A 22,624-nucleotide genomic window follows, 5' to 3' on the forward strand; every position below is an offset into this window, starting at 1 on the left:
AACTTTTCTTTTCATCCTTCTCAGGTACCATTTAATTCATAGTCACCAAACCAAATTTTAACAACATATTAAATTATTTGATTTCATGAGCAAGAGATTCCTGTGTACACATCATATGTACTGTACAGTCACAATCAGATGTGTATATCTGACTTTAAAAATACGGGGACTGCTTTATTGAAGCAGCACAAGTAACTAATTTTGATAGGTTTATTTCATTTTTGTGGACTAAGCACAGCTATTACTGTATGTAGAAATTATTTATGATGACTATTATCTGAGAAATAGAACATTTTATCATATTTTCTATTTTAATTACAGTTTAAAGAGACACTGAAGCGAGAATAATTCTCGCTTCAGAGCTCATAGTTAGCAGGGGCATGTGTGCCCCTGCTAAAACGCCGCTATCCCGCGGCTAAACGGGGGTCCCTTACCCCCAAACCCACCCCCGCAAAATCAACGACCAAACTGGTCGTAGATTTTGCTGCTCTTGAGGCAGGGCTAACAGCTGCAGCCCTGCCTCACGGCGCGTCTATCAGCGGCGCATCGCCGCCTCTCCCCCGCCCCTCTCCCGCCCCTCTCAGTGAAGGAAGACTAAGAGGCGGAGATACGCGCTGACAGATGCGCGTGGGGCAGGGCTGTGGCGGTTAGCCCTGCCTCAATCAGGAAGTGATCCCCGGCTGTACGGAGGGGATTTCGGGGGGTAAGGGACCCCCGTTTAGCCGTGGGATAGCGGCGTTTTAGCAGGGGCACACATGCCCCTGCTAACTATGAGGTCTGAAGCGAGATTTATTCTCGCTTCAGACTCTCTTTAAATTTATTAGGAGTCGGAGTCGGTGCATTTTTTCCCGACTCCGACTCCAGGAACCCAAAATTGCCCCGACTCCGACTCCACGACTCCGACTCCACAGCCCTGCTGAATTTATCGCTGTTACGTGCTCAAGCTGCCAGCCGGGATGTTACTCCTTCTTTACATATGCTGACATCACAGATTTGGTAGGTAGGGTCATTGATGCCCAGGTATTAGATTAATAGGAATAAAGAAGTAAACTTTAAAAAATAGCAATGTAAAATCAGAAATATTGGCATATATAAGATATACATTAAAAATACACCAGCGTCAGCACATTTACATATTCATGAATCTGCTGCATAATCTTAATCAATTTATCTTAGCGCAGAACCATCTAGTGCGGAAAGAGTGAACTGCAGTACCAATTAGGCTAGGGCTATATCTGGGAGCATTATACCTGGGGACACTAAAGGGGAGCAAAATGCAGGGTGCACTAACATTATTACTGTAATCCTTATGTATTTATATGGCACTGACTGCAGTTATTTATAGGGTACACTAACTGTCCTTGGGGCTCGCAAAGTAATCCCTATCATATCATAGTGTAATGTCCAAACTTATTATTGTGTATTTATATATCGCTCACATCTACTGCAGCACGTTATAGAGTACATGGGCAGCACGGTGGCGTAGTGGTTAGCACTCTCGCCTTGCAGCGCTGGGTCCCCGGTTCGAATCCCAGCCAGGGCACTATCTGCAAAGAGTTTGTATGTTCTCTCCGTGTCTGCATGGGTTTCCTCCCACATTCCAAAAACATACAGATAAGTTAATTAGCTCCTCCAAAAAAAAAAAAAAAATTGGCCCTAGACTACAGTACTTACACTATATAATATAGACATATGACTATGGTAGGGACTAGATTGTGAGCTCCTTTGAGGGACAGTTAGTGACAAGACAATATATATATATATATATATATATATATACACACACACTGTACAGCGCTGCCGCTGCGTAATATGTCGGCGCTATATAAATACTATAATAATAATAATAATAGTCATGTCACTGACTCAATTCAGGGGGGAACCAATTAACTTATTAGGATTTTTTGGTGAAGGGGGGACTCGATACATCACCAGTTCATATTCTGTGATGCAGTCAATCATATCCTGTGCTACTTTACATGTTCGGGCTCCATTAAGACCCTGGAGGGGCGATTGGAGAAAGTGGAATTTGGACGGTGAAAAGTACAAATCTGGCCCTGACTGAGCTGGCAGTGGTGTTATTCCTTCCCTATTCATCCCACTCCTAGTTGGTGAGTATATTTTCCCTTTTTCAGCCTCCACCTGCTGCCAGTGTTAATATCCCCTCCCTCTGCCTGGTTCTGAGGAATGGGCAGTAATCTTATGCTAGGTACACATAATTAGATTTTCTTGCAGATTTCCTGCCAGATCGATTATTTCCAACCTGTCCGATCTGATTTCCGTTCAATTCTCCATTCATTTATATGGAAAATCGATAGGAAATCAGATTGAACAGGTTGGAAATAATCGATCTGGCAAGAGATCTGCCAGAAAATGTAATCTGTGTACCTAGCATTAATCCCTTGTACTAAGTAATTAAACCCACCCCCATATTCTGTGCTGGCTGCCGACCAGTATTTGGCTGTAATCCTCCTGGAAATGGCGCAACAGAAGGTCGTTCAGCACTCACCAGGCTGGTGCGGCAGCTGAGATGGAACAGTGGGATGGGAGGAGAGGGGGAGATTAGTGTTAAGAAGAGGATAGGGGTGAGGTTAGTGTTTGGTATAGGAGAGGGGGTGGTAAGTGTTAGGAAGAAGAAAGGAGTGAGGTAAGTTTTAGGCAGAGAGGGTGGAAATTATTATTAGGCAGAGGAGAGGGGTAGGTTAGTGTTAGGCAAGGAAGGGAGAGGGGGATTAGTGTTAGGCATAGGAGAGGGGTAAGGTTAATGTTAGGCAGAGAAAGATGTGCAGCACTCACCAGGCTGGTGCGGCAGCTGACATGGCACAGTAGGATGGGCAGCACTCTCCAGCAGCTGAGATTACACAGCAGAAAGATGTGCAACACTCACCAGGCTGGTGCGGCAGGTGAGGTGGCACAAATGGAAGATGGGCAGCGCTCACCAGGCTGAAGAGCTATTCATGATCATCTGTGGGAAAATAGGAAGCGCTGATCACACTTGGGAAAAAAGGACGGGCTAAAAACCTACCAAAGGCTGCTGAACTCAAATAGGAGAGGGGTGAGGTTAGTGTTAGGCAGAAGAGAGATGTGAGGTTAGTGTTAAGCAGTGGAGAGGGGTGAGGTTAGTGTTAGGCAGGGGGGAAAGGGGAGGTTAGTGTTAGACAGGGGGGAGGGGTAAGGTTAGTGTTAGACAGAGAAGAGGGGTGAGTTTAGTGTTAGGCAGAAGAGAAGGGGGAAGTTAGTGTTAGGCAGAGGGGAGGGATGAGGTTAGATTTAGGCAGACGAGAGGGATGAGGTTAGTGTTAGGCATAGCAGAGGGGTAAGGTTAGTGTTAGGTAGAAGAGAGGGGTGAGGCTAGTGTTACACAGAGACAGGGGTGAGGTTAGTGTTAGGCAGAGGAGAGGGGTGAGATTGGTGTTAGGCAGAGGAGAGGAAGGAGGTTAGTGTTAGGCAGAGGAGATGGGTGAGATTGGTGTTAGGCAGAGGAGAGGAAGGAGGTTAGTGTTAGGCAGAGGAGAGGGGTAAGGTTAGTGTAAGCCAGAGGAGAGGGATGAGGTTAGTGTTAGTCAGAGGGGAGCGGTGAAGTTAGTGGCATAGGAGAGGGAGGTGGTAAATGTTAGGAAGAAAAAAGGGGCGAATTTAGTTTCAGGTAGAGGAGAGGGTGGAGGTTATTGTTAGGCAGGCAAAGGAGAGGGGGAGTTTAGTGTTAGGCAGAAGAGAGGGGTAAAGTAAGTGTTGTGCAGAGGGGAACTGTGAGGTTATTGTTAGACATAGGAGAGGGAGGTGATAAGTGTTAGGAAGAAGAAAAGGGTGAGGTTACTTTTAGGCAGAGGAGAGGGTGGAGATTATTATTAGGCAGAGGAGAGGGAGGTTAGTAATAGGCATGGGGGAGGGGGTTTAGTGTTAAGCATAGAAGAGGGGTAAGATGAGTGTTAGGCAGCACTCACCAGGCTGGTGCAGAAGCTGAGATGGCACAGTGGAATGGGCAGCACTCACCAAGCTAGCATGGCAGCTGAGATTACACAGCATAAAGATGGGCAACACTGTCCAGGCTGGTGCGGCAGCTGAGATGGCACAACTGGAAGAAAGCACTTACCAGGCTGAAGCTGTATGTACTGATGATCCGCAAGAAAAGAGAAAGGTCAGATCATACTTGGAAAAAAAAAGACAAAAACCTACCAAAATCTGCTGAACGCAAATAGGAGAGGGTGAGGTTGGTGTTTGGCAAAAGAGAGGGGTGGGGTTAGTGTTAAGCAGAGGAGCAAAGTGAAGGGGTGAGGTGAGTGTTAGGCAGAGGAGAGGGGAGAGGTTGGTGTTAGACAGAGTAGAGGGGTGAGGTTAGTGTTAGGCAGAGGAGAGGGGTGAGGTGAGTGTTAGGCAGAGGAGAGGGGAGAGGTTGGTGTTAGACAGAGTAGAGGGGTGAGGTTAGTGTTAGGCAGAGGTGAGGGGTAAGATTGGCAATAGGCAGAGGAGAGGGGTGAGGATAGTGCTAGGCAGAGGAAAGGGATGAGGTTAGTTTTAGGCAGTAGAGAGGGGTGACAATAGTGTTAGGCAGAAGAGAGGAATGAAGTTTGTCTTAGGCAAAGGAGAGAGGTGAGGTTAGCGTTAGGCAAAGGAGAGGAGTGAAGTTAGTATTAGGCAGAGGAGAGGGGTGAGTTTAGTGTTAGGCAGAAGAGAGAGGTGACATTAGTGTTGGGCAGAAGAGAGGAGTGAGGTTTGTGTTAGGCAGAGGAGAAGGCTTAGATTAGTATTAGGCATAGGAAAGATGTGAGACTAGTGTACAGCAGAGGAGAGGGGTAAACTTAGTGTAAGGCAGAGTAGAGGTGTGAGGTTAGTATGAAGTAGAGTAGTAGGGTGAGGTTAGTCTTAGGCAGATGAGAGGGGTGAGATTACTGTTAGGCAGAGGAAGATGTGCAGCACTCACCAGGCTGGTGCGGCAGCTGAGATGGCACAATTGGAAGATGGGCAGCAATCACCAGGGTGATCATGATAATCTGTGGGAAAGTAGGAAGGTCAGATCACACTTGGAAGAAAAAGGCGCCCCAAAAACCTACCAAAAGCTTCCGAACTCAAATAGGAGAGGGGCGAAATTAGTGTTAGGCAGAGGAGAGTGGTAAGGTTAGTGTTAGGCAGAGGAGAGGGGTGAGGTTAGTATTAGGTAGAGGAGAGTGGTGAGGTTAGCATTAGGCAGAGGAGAGGGGTGAGGTTAGTGTTAGGCAGAGGAGAAGGGTGAGGTTAGTGTTAGGTAGAGGAGAGGGGTGAGCTTAGTGTTAGGCAGAAGAGAAGGGCGAGGTTAGTGTTAGGCAGAGGAGAGGGGTGAGGTTAGTGTAAGGCAGAGGAGAGGGAGAAGTTAGTGTTACAATGCAATGTGATACAATGGTCAGATGTTTCAAAGGTGACACTCAATCTGTAAAACTGATACTGATTCTTGAATTGAAAAAAACATAAAAATAGTATGGTGCATGACTCAGAGGGAGAACAGTATTTTACACCGCTGGGCATTTGAGCCATTATTTGGCTCACTCTGTGCCCAGCGGCGTACACATACATTCGCATGGGGGGGGGGTGACAGCCAGGGTTCCCATCGCGTTTTTCAGAAGTCGCAATATCGCACAGTTACCACCAACATCTGATCAACCACATCAGTCTGAGATTTCAATCCAAACATTCAAACGATTTTTATCCTATTTGATTGTCACATGGACCACCTAATCGACAGATGTATGGCCATCTTTAGTGTGCGGCAGAGGCGAAGGTAAGATCAATGTAAAGGCGACCACCAGAGTTTTGCCCGCTCCTACCTAGTAGGACAACTCAATACAATAGCATATTTTGACACATACTGCTATCCTGTTCCCCTACCTGGTAGGACAAGCTGACAAAGTAGCATAGATTCATAATACACCTCCATCTCCAGGTTCCCTCCTACCTTGGTTCTATTGTGAGTAGAGTTCCAAACTCCTCCCCTGAGCTGCACTCTCCCTCCAGCCTCACCATGCTTCAGCATTCAGGAGAGAGGGAGGCTCCAGGAGAGATCTAGTGGGCGTAGCCAAAACCAGCATGCTAATTGTTTGGGGTGTGGCCAGATGAGGCAGGATCCCGTGTGGCTTATGTGGGGGTGGCTATGATAATAGCCGATGGGTGTGATCACAGGAAGCCGGCGCCATTTTGAATTCACCTTCTCACGTGTTACCTGCAGTCTGGTGTATGTCTGCGCCCCTGGTAGGCATCAAGGTATTTTGCCAGGCCTCTGTAGTTGCTAGACCCGCTCTGCACTGCAGCTGCCCACACTTCTTAGGATTTGAAAAAGTCCAAGAGTAGGTTCGCACACCAGCTTTTCAATAAGCCAAAAAGTTGATTTATTTCAACATAATGGGCTTGATTCACAAAGCGGTGCAAAGTGTTTGCACGCCTGTGAAAAGCCCTTTATCACGCCTAAACTCAGTTTAGGAGTGATAAGAAGAAACTCGCGCGATCTCCTGTGCTTCGCGCGCAGCGTCCATTGAGCCCTATGGGACTTTGCGCGCGCAGCGCGGTGCGCTACGCGCGCAAAACTTTGCGCGCGGGAGCTTCGCGCGAAGAGCAGCACAAATCGGTGATAACTCAGCTTTGCACCGCATATCACGCCTAAAGTCTTTTAGGCGTGATAACTGAGTTATCACCGCTTTGTGAATCAAGCCCATTGTGTCAACACTATGTATGACAATTGTTTCGGGGCCACGCAGGGTCCCCTTCCTCAGATAAGTGCAGACAAGTTTGTCTGCACTTATCTGAGGAAGGAGACCCTGCGTGGCCCCGAAACAATTGTCATACATAGTGTTGACACATTATGTTGAAATAAATCAACTTTTTGGCTTATTGAAAAGCTGGTGTGCGAACCTACTCTTGGACTTTTTGGAATATCACCTGATGTTGCTTTGCATCTGAGGTTCAGCACCCATATACAAATCCGGAGAGGAGTGCCGCTCCAGACCCTACTAGTGCACTTCTTAGGATTTGCACAGCTGCAGATAACAGGGGGCCACAGGGAGTTTGGATGGCTGGGTCTGGCACAATGTCACACGTGATTAGTAGCCGAGCCCGCTGTCTCTCAAGCATATCCCCGCCTTCTTACAGCTTATCAGCAGCATGGGACGCTGCTAGTCAGGGAACAGTGAAGGGGAGGGAGATCGCCCTGTAAGCAGGAATAAGCCTGGGACATGAATGACAGTGATCCAGCTACACGGAGCAGGTAGCGTCTGCTTAGCTGGGCTGGAATGTCAGGCATGCCTCCTCGGGTCTAGCCCTCGCTATGTGGCTGATGATTACTTCATCCTGCGATATAAGAGGATGGGAGAAAGTGGGCACAGTGTGGGGGATGGATGCCAGCTTTGCTCCTCTACCAGTACTATGTAGTCTGCGGGGCCAGATTTAGGCCAAGGCCACCTAGGCCATGGCCTAGTGCACCACAGGAGGAAGGGCACCAAAGGAGCAGGCTAAACTGGTGTAGCATTTGCAAGCTTGCAAATGCTGCAATGCAGGGTGATCAGGCAAGCGCCTGACCACGGTACTCTGCTGCTAGCTTCCTGTGCAGTAGCCACCTTGCTCTGTGCACGTTTGCATTGTGTCCGACGGCGATGGACTTGGACAGCTTCGGAGATGGAAAGGAAGATGAAGCTTCTGCACTGGAAACGAGCTGAGAAATGAGTGACACAGATGGCTACTGCAGTGTGAAGGCAAGCTGGCTACCTATACTGAAAGGTGAAAGGGGTGTGTGTGTGTGTGGGGGGGGGGGGGGGGTTGATTAAGGGAGTCTTTTGGCTACCTATACTGGAAGGAAGGGGGGGGGGGGAGTAATCTGGCTACATACACTAGAGGGAAGGGGTGGGGTCATCTGCTACCTATAGTACAGGGAAAGTGGGGAGGAGTCATCTGGCTACCTATACTGGGGGGGTCATCAGGCTACCTATACTAGTGGGAGGGGTCATCTTGCTACCTATACTTAAGGGGGACGGCTGGTGACAGTGGCCTAGAGTGGTAAAGAGTACAAATCCAACCCTGCTAACCCTACAGATCCCCCTCCTTCACCCGCCGCTATTTTATCAGGAAAGTCCCGCGTCGAAATCTTCAGTAATAGCTGAGTCTTTAATTGGCACTGATGGTAGCGCCCACATGGTACGGCGTTTATTGTGCCCAAATATACATGATCCTCAGGACCATCCAGAGGCTTTCTGCCTTCTCTTAAAGGGAACCTAAAGCAAAATGACAAAAAAGAGTTTCACTTACCTGGGGCTTTTACTAGCCCCCTGCAGCCGCCCTGTGTATGCGCCATCCTGGAACGATGTTCCTGTTCCCCGCTGCGGCTAGGTTCTCTGCACCTGCGCACCCCTGGCCATGTGCGTCCTCACTTGCACTGCCCTTGCCATCCAGCGCATGGAAAGTATTTCTCTTTCTACTCATGCACAGGACGGCAGTGAGAGCGAGGACATGCGCAGCTTGGTCTGCGCAGGTGCAGTGGCTCGAAAAAGGAACTTAGGCGCGACGGGGGACCGGAGCATCATTCCAGGATGGAGCAGGCACAGGGTGGCGGGTAGAAGTCCCAGGTGAGTAAAACGTTTTTGTCATTTTTCTTTAGGTTCCCTATAAGGTCTATCTTTGGCAATTTTTTGGGTACTTTTCCGTTAGCCGGGCGCAACCGCTAAGTGGCGTTAATTACTGCAAGATGGCGCCCCAGCAGGTCGCCTCGGTCACATGGCTCTGCAAATAGTGTGTCTTTCCATAGTTTTCCGGCTACAAAAATAGTAGTGGACAGCTTAGGTGATTGTTTTTTTGTTTTGTGCTTTAGCTGATGTATTTAGTTTTAGGTTTAGATTTAGGCTTAGTTTTAGTTTAACTTAGGTAAGGGCTCTGTCTCTGGCTGCACTCACCCGATGGCCTCCAGCTCCGAACTGATCTCTCCACCGCTCCGGTCTGCCTGTTGCTGCTGCCACTGCTCCGGTCCTGACTGCCGCTGATCAGACTGTGGACTTCCGCTCCTGCCGCAGAAGCATCCCGGTCGCTGCTGCAACTCCTGCCCGTGGCTCCGGCCACTCACCTGACTCCACCACGTGGTCCCACGCAGGCCTTCCACCTCAGCTCGCCGGACTGCCGCCGCTGCCTGAAACCCCAGCCTCCACCACGTGGTCCCACGCAGGTCCTCCGCCTCGGCTAGCAAGACTGCTGCGGCTCCAGCCTCTTCCCGACTCCTCACCACGTGGTCCCACGCAGGACCTCCACCTCGGATCGCCTCTGCACCGCATCTCTCGGCTGGGCCCGCCCGGCCCTCTCATCCTCATCCTCCCGCGGCAGTCTTCCGCTGATCCCGCGCGGCTGCAAACCTCCAGACGGGGACTCCGGTGCAGCTCCTCGCCAGCAATCCAGTGAGAGCCTCCTCGCCACAAGGCTCCCCATGGTTTGCCTCCCCTTGTGTGGACTCCGCTGGTCAAGGATTTCAGTGACCAGCCTCCAGGACCTGGGGTTCCCGCGATCAGCCTCCTCCTCCGGGCACACTTCCTCCAGCGGCTACAGATCCTCCTGCCTGTGCCAACTCATACAGGGTGAGTCCCATTGCCTGCACCTACACTTCTGTTGGAACTGGCACCCCTCCATCCTGTCCTTGCTCAGCCCGCTGCCTGCTCAATATCATCCATCTGCGTCCCTTACTGTGCTGCCTGCTCCTTACTATCTACTCATCTGTGCTGTGCTGTGCTACCTGCCATACCATCCCCTTTGTGCTGTGCTGCCTGCCCCTCATAATCTACCTGGGCCCTCTATGCTGTGCTGCCTGCCCCTCTTAATCTACTTGGGCCCTCTATGCTGCGCTGCCGGCCCCTCATACTCTACTTGGGCCCTCTGTGCTGTGCTGCCTGCCCCTCATAATCTACCTGGGCCTTACACTGAGCTGTGCCGGCTGCTCCATCGACCCTGGCCTTATACTGTGCAGGGCTACCTGCTCCAACCATCTACTTAGTTCACACGCTGTGCTGGGCTGACCGCTCCAAAACACCTATTCTGTGCCGTGCTGCCCGCCCCATACCATCTACGGGGCCTGCTCCGTACCACCTACGGGTGCCTTGTACTGCGTTGTGGGCTGGCTCCATTCCACACCACCTACCTGGTCCACACACCATCTTGTGTGCAACATACTGCCCGTCCACACCATCTTGTGTGCAACATACTGTGCTGCCCGCTCCACACCATCCCTTTGTGCCTCCATACCATCCACCAGGGCTTCACACTGTGCGGGGCTGCCTGCCCAATACTATATACCTGTGCCCTACTCACTGCGCTGTGCTGTCTGCTCCACATCACCTACCGGAATCATACACTGTGCTGCATCTTCCCGGGGCCAAACAGGTCACAGGCTGACTCTGCACCGTTTCTTGAGACCCACTACCCGTCCCAGGGGTGCTCGCTGCCTGTCGAGACCCTCCACCAGCCTTTCTACTCCGCTGCCCTGCTCCACGCAACCAGCCCTGGCCTCCCTCTGCCCTGAATTCAAACACCCCTCCCATCTGTACCATGGGCTCAGAACGGTCACTAAATACTGCCACCGTATCCAGAGAGGCCCTCCTTAAATGGGAAGCCCCGGACAGCCCCAAGCCCCCATGGGCCCCCCCCCCCTGTGGGATGCTGTCACCGACCATATCAAATACCTCGTCTCCAAGCAAGCACCGAACAAACGTCACCACAGAGGTAGAAGGGCGGGGGCCATGGTCCGACTCAAAAGGAAAGGTCTACGCTCTCCCGTCCCTGCCATCCTACTTGCAAATGTCTGCTCACTTCCAAACAAACTGGACGAGCTGCTCCTCCTACTGGGTAGCAAACCCCAGATCAGTAGGAACACCCCTGTTCTCTGTTTTACGGAGACCTGGCTGAGTGACAGCATCCCGGACAACTCTCTACTTGTACTAGGCTACAATCTCCTAAGAGCAGACCGTGACGTGGCCCTCTCGGGGAAAACGAGAGGTGGGGGCATCTGCTTTTATATCAACACCTCCTGGTGCTCCAACATCACCACCCTCAACAAGACCTGTACCCCAGACGTCGAGTTTCTGGCCATAAACTGCAGGCCTCAATACTCCCCCAGGGAGTTCTCTTCCCTTGTCCTTGTTGGAGTCTATATACCTCCCGATGCATGCTCCAAGACTCCACTGCAAGCCCTCAGTGACTATATCTCGCGGTGGGAAACATCCTTCCCTGAGGCTCTAATCATCATCCTGGGCGACTTCAACAAGGCGAACCTAAGACATGAGCTGCCCCGCTACAAGCAGCACATAACCTGCCCTACCAGAAACTGTAACACCCTGGACCACTGCTACACGGTCCAGAAGAACGCATACAAGGCCACCCTAGTAGCCCCTCTGGGAAACTCCGACCACAACACAATCCACCTGATCCCTACTTACAGGCGGCTCCTGGAGACCTCAAAGCCCACTGTCAAAACCATCAAAAAATGGACAGCAGAAGCAAAACTGGAACTCCAAGCCTGTTTTGACACCACCGACTGGTCGACGCTGGAGGCACCCTCCCTTGATGAATGGGCCGAGAATGTCACCTCCTACATTAGCTTCTGCGAAGAGGCGTGTATCCCATCCAAGACCTTCAGGATTTTCCCCAACAACAAGCCTTGGTTTAACGACAAGCTCCGCCGACTTCGGAAATGCAAAGATGAAGCGCACAGGTCCGGCTCCCCTGAGAAATATAGAGAGGCCAGGTACGCACTGAAAAGAGAACTGCGATCAGCAAAAAGGGCATACTCCGACAAGCTGGGGCTCTACCTCCAATCAAACAACACACGGGAGGTATGGAAGGGTCTGAGAGCAGCCACAAACTTCAAACCCGCACCTCAGCCTGCGACCCCGAGCCTTCGTCTGGCGGAGGAGCTCAATGAGTTCTACTGCAGGTTCGAGCAACTACCTAACCAGCAGGGGGACCATACTGCCACGGCCAAGGTGAACCCCCGCTCAGATGAACTCGGCGCCCTGGCTCCTGTTACTGTCCATGAATTAGAGGTACTCCGGCATCTCCGTAAGCTGAATCCTAGGAAGTCTTCTGGCCCGGATGGAGTGTCATCGATCTGCCTGAGAACCTGTGCTGATCAGTTAGCTCCTGTGCTCACCACCTTATTCGAGCGGTCACTATCGGACGGTACAGTCCCCTCCTGTTTCAAGCGGTCCGCAATTGTACCAGTCCCCAAAAAACCTGGCAGCACTGAGCACAACAACTTCCGACCAGTGGCCCTAACCTCCAACATTATGAAGCTCCTTGAGCGGCTGGTCCTTGCCCACCTGAAGAGACACACGGACGCTCACCTCGACTAGCTCCAATTTGCTTATAGGGCAAACAGATCCGTGGAGGACACCATCAATGCCAGCCTGGCATACATCATGGAGCACCTAGACAACCCTGTCTCCTATGCTAGGATCTTGTTTCTGGATTTTAGCTCGGCATTCAACACGATCTGCCCAGACATCCTGCTCACCAATCTGGCGCAGCTCGGAGTAGATCCCACGCTCCGAGCATGGATCAAGGACTTCCTGACCAACAGAACGCAACAAGTGAAGCTCGGCAGCTGCTACTCCAGCGTCAGAACCACCAATACTGGGGCTCCACAAGGCTGTGTATTGTCACCTCTTCTGTTCTCCCTCTATACCAACAATTGCATATCATCCGCTGACTCTGTGAAAGTCATCAAATTTGCAGACGACACCACCATCATTGGCCTAATTGGCAGCAACGGCGAGCATTAGTACCGCAGCGAAGTTGAGCGAATCTGCAACTGGTGCAGAGCAAATAACCTAGTTCTCAACACCGCAAAGACTGTTGAACTAGTAGTAGACTTCAGGAGGAACCCTCCCTCCCTCCTACCTATCCTCATTGGGGGTACCGAAGTCTCTAGGGTGACATCGGTGCGGTTCCTCGGCACGACTCTCACTAACAACCTGAAGTGGGGGCAGAACACCTCCATAATACAGAAGAAATCACAGCAGAGGTTGTTCTTCCTGCGCCAGCTGAAGAGATTCGGCATGCCCAGGGAACTGCTGACCAGCTTCTATACTGCCACTATAGAATCCATCCTCTGCTCCTCAGTCATTGTCTGGTATGCGGGCGCAACGGCCAGCGACAAACACAAACTGCAGAGAGTCATAGCTGATGCAGAGAGAATCATCGGGTCCCCTCTTCCACCTCTTGACCTCCTCCACTCCGCTAGCATGAGGAAGAGGGCCACTGTGATCTCCCGTGACCCCTCCCACCCAGGCAGTCGCTACTTCAAGCTGCTCCCACTGGGCCGCCGCTACAGGTCCATACCATGCAAAACCACCAGACGGATGAACACCTTCTTCCCCCAAGCGGTTCGGCTGCTCAACTCCAACCTTCCCCCACCGGGCCCGCCTACCAGCATGCCCTAGCGGGGTCTCTCCATCAGCACACGCCCCTGTTCTCACTGTCCAGAGACTGTACTGGGGCCACCATCATCTTTATTATTATTACTACTACTATTAGTATTATTGTTGGACTGCTCCTGCAAGGCAGGAACGAACCCTTACCGACGGCCCAGTTTGTCATGTATATCATTACTGCAGTTGTAAATTGTCTGTGTTTGTGCTTCTTGTCCTCCTGTACTATGTCTATGCCATGTGTACCACAAAAAATTCCGAATATAGCGTGTGCTGTATTTGGCGAAATAAATCTGATTCTGATTACTATTCCCTCTCCAGGCCACCATGGATAGTAGGGAAAGATGTAACTCCAGCGATCGCTGGCAGCAGAGTTACATCTATCCCTACTATCCATGGGGGCCTGGAGGGGGAATAGTAATTATTAACGCCACCTCAGAGATCGATATCTTTCATTACTATCCATGGCGGCCTGGAGGGGGAATAGTAATTAGCGCCACCTAGCGGTTGCGCCCGGCTAACGGAAAAGTAACATTTTTTACTCACTCGTACATCACAGAATTGCGGCCTATAGTTGCACCCAATTTACAGTATCAGACAATGTGGAGGCATTGCACTAAACAGTTTCTGCTGGCTGCTAACTTCAGCTGTCTCACTCACTGGCAGGTAGTGTTGTCCGGATCATGAACGATTCGGATCTTTGATCCGCATCTCTTTTGTGAGTCGAATCATCCGGATCATCAAAATGAACAGATTCGGATCAAAAGGGGTGGAGCCCGGAGCGGCACGCCCCCCTCTCTCAGTGGGCACCAGGGTCCTGGAAGCAGAGCGGAGATGGATCGCTCAATTGGAGGGGAGCCAGCCTTGCAGGGTCAGGTAGTTGGGAGAGGAGACATCGGTGCCACTGCCAGATATGTGTGGAGCACACTACTGGCTGTAATGTGCTGCTGATTATAGGCTGTCTGTTGTAGTTGTGAACAAATGGGAAACTTTTGGCTGAGAAGCACAGCTCAGTAACTCTGCAGACAGAGTGCTGGGCTGAATGAATGACAGGACAGGCACTGTGATTGCTGTGCAATATGATCCTCCTGCACTCTGCTCTAAACAGCTGCACTTATCTTCTCCCTAAATTTATGACGTGCTGGAGGTGAGAAAAGGGGAATGCTTTCTATCACTGTAAGACGTTTGCATTCAGAGTATACAGATGAACATATAGGTGAAATATATGTAAAGCATATGATTGCAATTGGGTATTGTGTGCAAAAAAACATTTCTGCTCTCTGCTCACCCCTCTTCGTTCACTTCCTCCCTTCTGTTCACTCCCTGCCCGTCTCTGTCCACCATCCCCCCTTCTCTATCTGTCCACCCCCCTCCCCTTCTCTGTCCGTCCACCCCCGCACTCCCCTTCTCTTGTCTGTCCACCCCCCCTCCCCTTCTCTGTCTGTCCACTGCAGGCAAAGTCCTGTCCTGCTAGTCATTTCACACCCCTCCCCCTGAATGCTTCCCTAGTAAAATGATCCGAGATTCGGATCAAAGATCCGGATCTTTTCAATGATCCGATTCGAATCATCCGAATCATTGAAAAGATCCGAACTTCCCATCTCTACTGGCAGGATGGCTTACTTGCTGACAATGACTGGCAGATGCCATGAGTCCCGGGAAGCTCCGCCCCAAACCAGTGTGATGCCCCGCCCCCAAACCAGCGCGAATCCCCGCCCATGGGCAACATGGCAGGTGACTGGCAGATGACTCTCGGGAAGCCGTGCCCCAAACCCGTTTGAAACCCTGCCCTAAACCACGTGAAGCTCCGCCCCCAAACCCACGCGCAGCCTCGCCCATCGGCAACGTGGCAGATGACTCCTTGGAAGCTCCGCCCCCAAACCTGCGTGAAGCCCCTCCCCAACCCACGTGTAGCTCCGCCCACCGGCAACATCATAATATAGCAGTACCTGTCCTCTGCGGACACGGACAGTCCGTCCCGGAAAGCAGAAGAGGCAGACGTGGTTATGCTGTCCCGCACTTCCCAGGAATAGTGACACCAGAGAGAAGCAGGCAGGGACCAAGCTCCGCCCACTCACTCGGGGGAAGGGGGGGGGGCTTGTACAGGAGTAACGGGGAATCATCAGATGCTGGTATTAGAGATGGGAAGTTCGGATCTTTTCAATGATTCGGATGATTCGAATCGGATCATTGAAAAGATCCGGATCTTTGATCCGAATCTCGGATCACTTTACTAGAGAAGCATTCGGGGGTGAAATGACTAGCAGGACAGGACTTTCCCTGCAGTGGACAGAGAAGGGGAGGGGTGTGGACACACAGAGATGATGGACAGAGGGCAGGGAGTAGACCGAGAAGGGAGGAGGGACGAGCAGAGAGCATAAATGTTTGTTTGCACACAATACCCACATGCTGCAATCATATGCTTTACATATATTTCACCTACATGTTCATTTGTATACTTTGAATGCAGGGGCGTAGCTAGAAATGACTGGGCCCCATAGCAAAAAAAAATTATGCCCCCCCCCCACGACCTTCCAACCCCACGGACCTCGGACCTCCCACCCAAACATTTTGTGGGGCAATCTGGTTTCCCCACAAAATGCAACCAGATTGTCGGCAGATTTCCCTACAATATGCAACCAGATTGTCGGCAGATTTCCCTACAATATGCAACCAGATTGTCGGCAGATTTCCCTACAATATGCAACCAGATTGTCGGCAGATTTCCCTACAATATGCAACCAGATTGTCGGCAGATTTCCCTACAAAATGCAACCAGATTGTCGGCAGATTTCCCAACAAAATGCAACCAGATTGTCGGCAGATTTCCCAACAAAATGCAACCAGATTGTCGGCAGATTTCCACACAATATGCAACCAGATTGTCGGCAGATTTCCACACAATATGCAACCAGATTGTCGGCAGATCTCCACACAATATGCAACCAGATTGTCGGCAGATTTCCACACAATATGTAACCAGATTGTCAGCAGATTTCCCCACAAAATGCAACCAGATTGTCGCCAGATTTCCCCACAAAATGCAGTATATGTAGTTAGGTCTATAGTGGGCTAACATTAATTACCTGGAGGGAGGGTGGTTGGGCAGGCTGGCACACTATTTGCGGTGCAGGCAATGCACTGGGTAGGCAGTTAGGTAGCTGGGTGGGAGGGTAGGGAGATAGGTAGACGAGTGGGAGGGTAGGCAGATAGGTAGACGGGTGGGCAGTTAGGTAGCCGGGTGGGAAGTTAGGTAGAAAGGTGGGCAGTTAGGTAGCCGGGTGGGAAGTTAGGTAGAAAGGTGGGCAGTTAGGTAGCCGGGTGGGAAGTTAGGTAGCCGGGTGGCAGGGTGGGCAGTTAGGTAGCTGGGTGGCAGGGTAGGCAGATAGGTAGCTGGGTGGCAGGGTAGGCAGATAGGTAGCCAGGTGGGCAGCTAGGTAGCTGGGTGGGCAGTTAGGTAGCCGGGTGGGCAGTTAGATATCCAGGTGGGAGGGTGGGCAGTTAGGTAGCCAGGTGGGCAGTTAGGTAGCCGGGTGGGCAGTTAGGTAGCCGGGTGGCAGAGTGGGCAGTTAGGTAGCCAGGTGGGAGGGTGAGCAGTTAGGTAGCCGGGTGGGAGGGTGGGCAGTTAGGTAGTGGGCAGTTAGGTAGCCGGGTGGGTGGGTGCGCAGTTAGGTAGCCCTGAGTTAGGTAGCCGGGTGGGAGGGTGGGCAGTTAGGTAGCCGGGTGGGAGAGTGGGCAGTTAGGTAGCCGGGTGGGAGGGTGGACAGTTAGGTAGCCGGGTGGGAGGGTGGGCAGTTAGGTAGTGGGCAGTTAGGTAGCCGGGTGGGGTAGTGGGCAGTTAGGTAGCCGAGCGGGAGGGGAGGTAGCTGCCTCACCTGGGGTCCCCCCTCCTTTTATCAGCGGCGGGAGGTGCGTCATATACAGAAGGCTCCGTCGGAGTAATCAGCCACTAGAGGTTCAGCTGCCTCCGGGCTACGGTGTCCCCACTGTATTGCTGCTCGCAATAAAACCAGGAAGCGGTGCGAGCAGCAATACAGTGGGGACACCGTAGCCCGGAGGCAGCTGAACCTCTAGTGGCTGCTTACCCCCGCAGGAGCCTTCTGTATATGACTCACCTCCCGCCGCTGATAAAAGGAGGGGGGACCCCAGGTGAGGAGGGGGGGGGGGGCACTGAGGTGAGGGAGGGGGGCCCCAAACAAAAAGTAAACAAAAAAAATAATAAACAAAAAAAAAATTCCTCTCGGGCAGCTGCGGGCCCCCTGTGACGTAGCGCTGCCGCGGGGCCCCGTAGCAACGCTATGGCGGCTATCCCCATTGCTACGCCACTGTTTGAATGCAAACGTCGCACAGTGAAACAAAGCATTCCCGAAAGCATTCCCAGAAGTGAAGTGCAGCTGTATAGAGCAGTGCAGGAGGATCATATTGCCCTGCAATCACAGTGCCTGCCCTTCTAGCCCAGCACGCTGCCTGCAAAGTTACTGAGCTGAGCCAAAAGTTTCCAATCTGTTCACTGTGCACAACTACAGAACAGACAGCCTATAATGAGCAGCACATTATAGCCAGTATGTGTGCTCTACACATATCTGGCAGTGGCACCGATGTCCCCTCTCTTTCATCTACCTGTCCCTGCAAGGCTGGCTCCCCTCCAACAGATCGATCCATCTCTGCTCTGCTTCCAGGACCCCTCGCTGCCCGCTGAGAGGGGGGGGCGTGCCGCTCCTGGCCCGCCCCCTTTGAGATCCGAATCACTCATTTTGATGATTCGGATGATTCGACTCACAAAAAAATCAAAGATCCGAATCGTTCATGATCCGGACAACACTAGCTCGTATGGGCAGCACGGTGGCGTAGTGGTTAGCTCTCTCGCCTTGCAGCGCTGGGTCCCTGGTTCGAATCCCAGCCAGGGCACTATCTGCAAAGAGTTTGTATGTTCTCTCCGTGTCTGCGTGGGTTTCCTCCGGGCACTCCGGTTTCCTCCACATTCCAAAAACATACAGATAAGTGAATTGGTTCCCTCTAAAAATTGGCCCTAGACTACAGTACTTACACTACATAATATAGACATATGGCAATGGTAGGGATTAGATTGTGAGCTCCTTTGAGGGACAGTTAGTGACAAGATATATATATATACTGTACAGCGCTGCGTAATATGTCGGTGCTATATAAATACTAATAATAATAATATATAAATAATAATAATAATAATGCCTGCCAAGGAGACGCATTTATTATGTCTCGAGCTCCCCCTTGTGGCCGATAGTGAAATAGCCTCGCTGAAAATAATGATCGTGGATGGATGGAAGACAGCAGCTAGTTCACTGGGAGGATTATGGGAGCAGGGCGGCTGCATACAGAGCTGTATAGTAGATTCGAATCGGATCATTGAAAATATCCGGATCTTTGTTCCGAATCTCGAATCATTTTTACTAGGGAGGTATTCAGGGGTGAAATGACTAGCAGGACAGGACTTTCACTGCAGTGGACAGAGAAGGGGAGGGGGGTGGACAGACAGAGAAGGGGAGATGGTGGACAGAGAAGGGCAGGGAGTGGACAGAGAAGGGAGGAGGTGAGCAGAGAGCAGAAATGTTTTTTTGCACACATTACCCACATGTTGCACTCATATGCTTTAAATATATTTCACCTATATGTGCATCTGTATATTTTGAATGCAAATGATTTTTTGGTGAAGGGGGTACTCAATACATCCCCAGTTCATATTCTGTGATGCAGTCAATCATATCCTGTGCTACTTTACATGTTCGGGCTCCATTAAGACCCTGGAGGGGCGATTGGAGAAAGTGGAATTTGGACGGTGAAAAGTACAAATCTGGCCCTGACTGAGCTGGCAGTGGCGTTATTCCTTCCCTATGGGGCAGCACGGTGGCATAGTGGTTAGCGCTCTCGCCTTGCAGCATTGGGTCCCTGGTTCCAATCCCAGCCAGGTCAACATCTGCAAGGAGTTTGTATGTTCTCCGCGTGTCTGTGTGGGTTTCCTCCGGGTCCTCCGGGTTCTTCCCACAGCCCAAAAACATACAGATAAGTTAATTGGCTTCCCCCTAAAATTGGCCCTAGACTGTGCTACATACACTACACGACATAGGACTATGGTAGGGATTAGATTGTGAGGGACAGTTAGTGACAAGACTATATTCTCTGTACAGTGCTGCGTAAGATGTCGGCGCTATATAAATACTAAATAATAATAATATTCATCCCGCTCTTGGTTGATGAGTATCTTTTCCCTTTTTCAGCCTCCACCTGCTGCCAGTGTTAATATCCCCTCCCTCTGCCTGGTTCTGAGGAATAGGCAGTAATCTTATGCTAGGTACACATAATGAGATTTTCTTGCAGATTTCCTGCCAGATCGATTATTTCCAACCTGTCCGATCTGATTTCTGTTCGATTCTCCATTCATTTCTATGGAAAATCGATAGGAAATCAGATTGAACAGGTTGGAAATAATCGATCTGGCAGGAAATCTGCCAGAAAATGTAATCTGTGTACCTAGCATTAATCCCTGGCACTATGTAATTAAACACACCCCCAAATTCTGTGCTGGCTGACGACCAGTGTTTGGCAGTAATCCTGGTCGTCCACCTCCTTCCTGGCACTAAGTAATTAAAGGGATACTGTAGGGGTCGGGGGAAAACGAGTTAAACTTACCCAGGGCTTCTAACGGTCCCCCGCAGACATCCTGTGCCTGCGCAGCCACTCACCAATGCTCCGGCCCTGCCTCCGGTTCACTTCTGGAATTTCAGACTTTAAAGTCTGAAAACCACTGCGCCTGCGTTGCCATGTCCTCGTTCCCGCTGATGTCACCAGGAGCGTACTACGCAGGCACAAACAATATTGGGCCTGCGCAGTATGCTCCTGGTGACATCAGCGGGATCGAGGACACGGCAAAGCAGGCGCAGTGGTTTTCAGACTTTAAAGTCTGAAATTCCAGAAGTGAACCGGGGGCGGGGCTGGATCATCAGTGAGTGGCTGCGCGGGCACAGGATGTCTGCGGGGGACCGTTAGAAGCCCCGGGTAAGTTCAACTCATTTTCCCCCGACCCCCCTACAGTGTCCCTTTAAACCTACCCCCGTGGTTGGTAGAATGATCTACTCTGTGCTGGCTGCCGACCAGTATCTGGCTGTAATCCTCCTCTGGGCAGCAATAATGTTTTGTACAACTCCTGGCTGTCAGTAATGTCCAGTATGCTTTTTGACAGAAATCTTTGCCCCTGTGGCCCTTTTACACTACATGCAATTGCGATTTTGATGACATTTTTTTAAGCAATTCCGATTTTTAGTGTGATTTAGAGTTATTTTACACTACATGCAATTTTGATGCGATTTTATATGCAATTCCGATTTTTGATTCGATTAAAAAACATTCTGCATGCTGCCTTTCTCTTCTTGTGTTGCTAGCTTCCAGTGAAAATCGGAAATTGCAATGTGCAGTACAAAACAAGACTAAGGGCTCTTTTATACTACTTGCAAATCTAGTTTCTGATTTTACATGCGTTTCCGCTTGGTGGTATTTAAAGAAAAAAAAGTTCTCCATGCTGCGTTTTTTTCTTTTTCTCAAAAATGAGCCACTCAATCAAACAAAACTGACACCATGATAAGTGCCTAAATGGATGAAACCAAATGAGCATGCAAAAAAAGGCATCCATATAGAAATTGTAATACAACTCAAAACCTGTAGCCAGTATACAGATAAAATATAACTTTATTGGTGCCAAAAAAACAGATAAAAACAATTAAAAACCAAAACAGCATTTGGGGGATCTGGCCCAAATGACCACGAATCACAATATAATATTCATAACTGAGTACATGAACAGGTAATGATTCACAATTGCACAATTAAGTACAACAAAAACTGCTGCCTCATTAGCATGTTTGTTTTTTATGTATTTATATATTGCATATGTTAGGGTCTACATCAATGAATGGAAGCACTAATTGTAAAAAAAAAAAATTCACAGCCTTGTTTAAGCTTATTATAACCCTGTATTTCTAGATTATTGATGGCTATATATCATCATTTTCTCTAATTCATTATTTTCTTTTTGATTTCATATATAGATTGACTCTCTACCGGCACAAGACACTTTATTATCAATATCATCGAATGCCCATTGCTGAAAACAAGCACCATACACTGTATGAAGATATTTTTATTCAATTTGAAGATATCATCAAGATGGACAGGGATCTATTGCCTGCCCACACACTGCAGACAGATAGATGCACCAGTGTGGCGAGGAAGAGGAGCTCGCGGTGAGGTCACTGGAGGAGGCCAGGAGTCGTGCCGGCGGACAGGTGAGCCTTTTTATCAATTGTTTCTTAAAAGGCAAAAAACACTGCTTAGGTTCCTTTAATGCATATTGTGTTTTATACTCTTTAATGCAAAAACATTGTTAAAAACAAGAAAAATAGGGGATGCTGTTTGTCAATGTTAAATATGGATATGGGGGCTGTGTGTTTATAGGGAGGTGGGCTGCTGCATGTTAGGGGAGGTTATACACAGAAGTGGGGCTGCACATGGAAGGTTAGTCAAAAGAAAGTTGGGTTAGAGGAGGACAAAGTATGAATTTGGCATCTTGTCACCCTGGCAACCATTACAAGCCGCTTTCCACTGCAAGGATGAAAAACGGATCTGGGTAAAAACTGATCCATCCAACAAACGGATCTGTTTTATTGGGCATCAGTTTCTCATCCGTGACTTCTGTTCCGTTAGCGATCGGTTGATGCATTAGTAAATTCAGAATTATTGTAGATTCCCTATATTTGTGGTTCAATCAGCAGAACGGACTGAACAGATCCTTTTCAAACAGACTGAGGATCTGTTCGCATCCGTTGCGATACGTTCTGGAAACGGACCGTTTTTATGGACAGTGTGCACCGGCCTTTAGGATTTAGTCCATGCCTTCATTTTTCTGCCTGTTATGAGACACTAAGGCCAGTTTCACACTGCATATTGGCGGTTGCCAGGCGTTCCAGGTACTGCGCCATCCAAAACAGGCCTTCAGGGATTTCCGTGTTAATACACGATAATCCCCATCTGTCAGCAGGCCAACCAGGAAATGATCCACTCTAGCGCTCACTTCCTTTGGCCAAATAGATGACACGCGCAGAAGTGTACTGCAAAAATACGCACGTGTGATGCAGAAAACTTGTGGCAGTCGTATTAAAGAACACGCATCGCCATAGATT

At 50.0% G+C, this 22,624-nt stretch overlaps 1 long non-coding RNA gene across 1 annotated transcript in view; it reads right to left on the reverse strand.

Annotated features, from left to right (window-relative positions):
• Positions 1 to 21,575: 21,575 nt before the first annotated feature.
• LOC137524602 (uncharacterized) overlaps positions 21,576 to 22,624 on the reverse strand; it is a 59,781-nt gene continuing 58,732 nt past the window's right edge. The window contains exon 4 of the long non-coding RNA XR_011022731.1: positions 21,576 to 21,753. This is a non-coding gene — a long non-coding RNA (uncharacterized lncRNA). The remainder of the gene's footprint in view (positions 21,754 to 22,624) is intronic.

This window comes from Hyperolius riggenbachi, chromosome 7 (assembly GCF_040937935.1).
Source record: "Hyperolius riggenbachi isolate aHypRig1 chromosome 7, aHypRig1.pri, whole genome shotgun sequence".
NCBI classification, from domain to species: Eukaryota; Metazoa; Chordata; class Amphibia; order Anura; family Hyperoliidae; genus Hyperolius; species Hyperolius riggenbachi.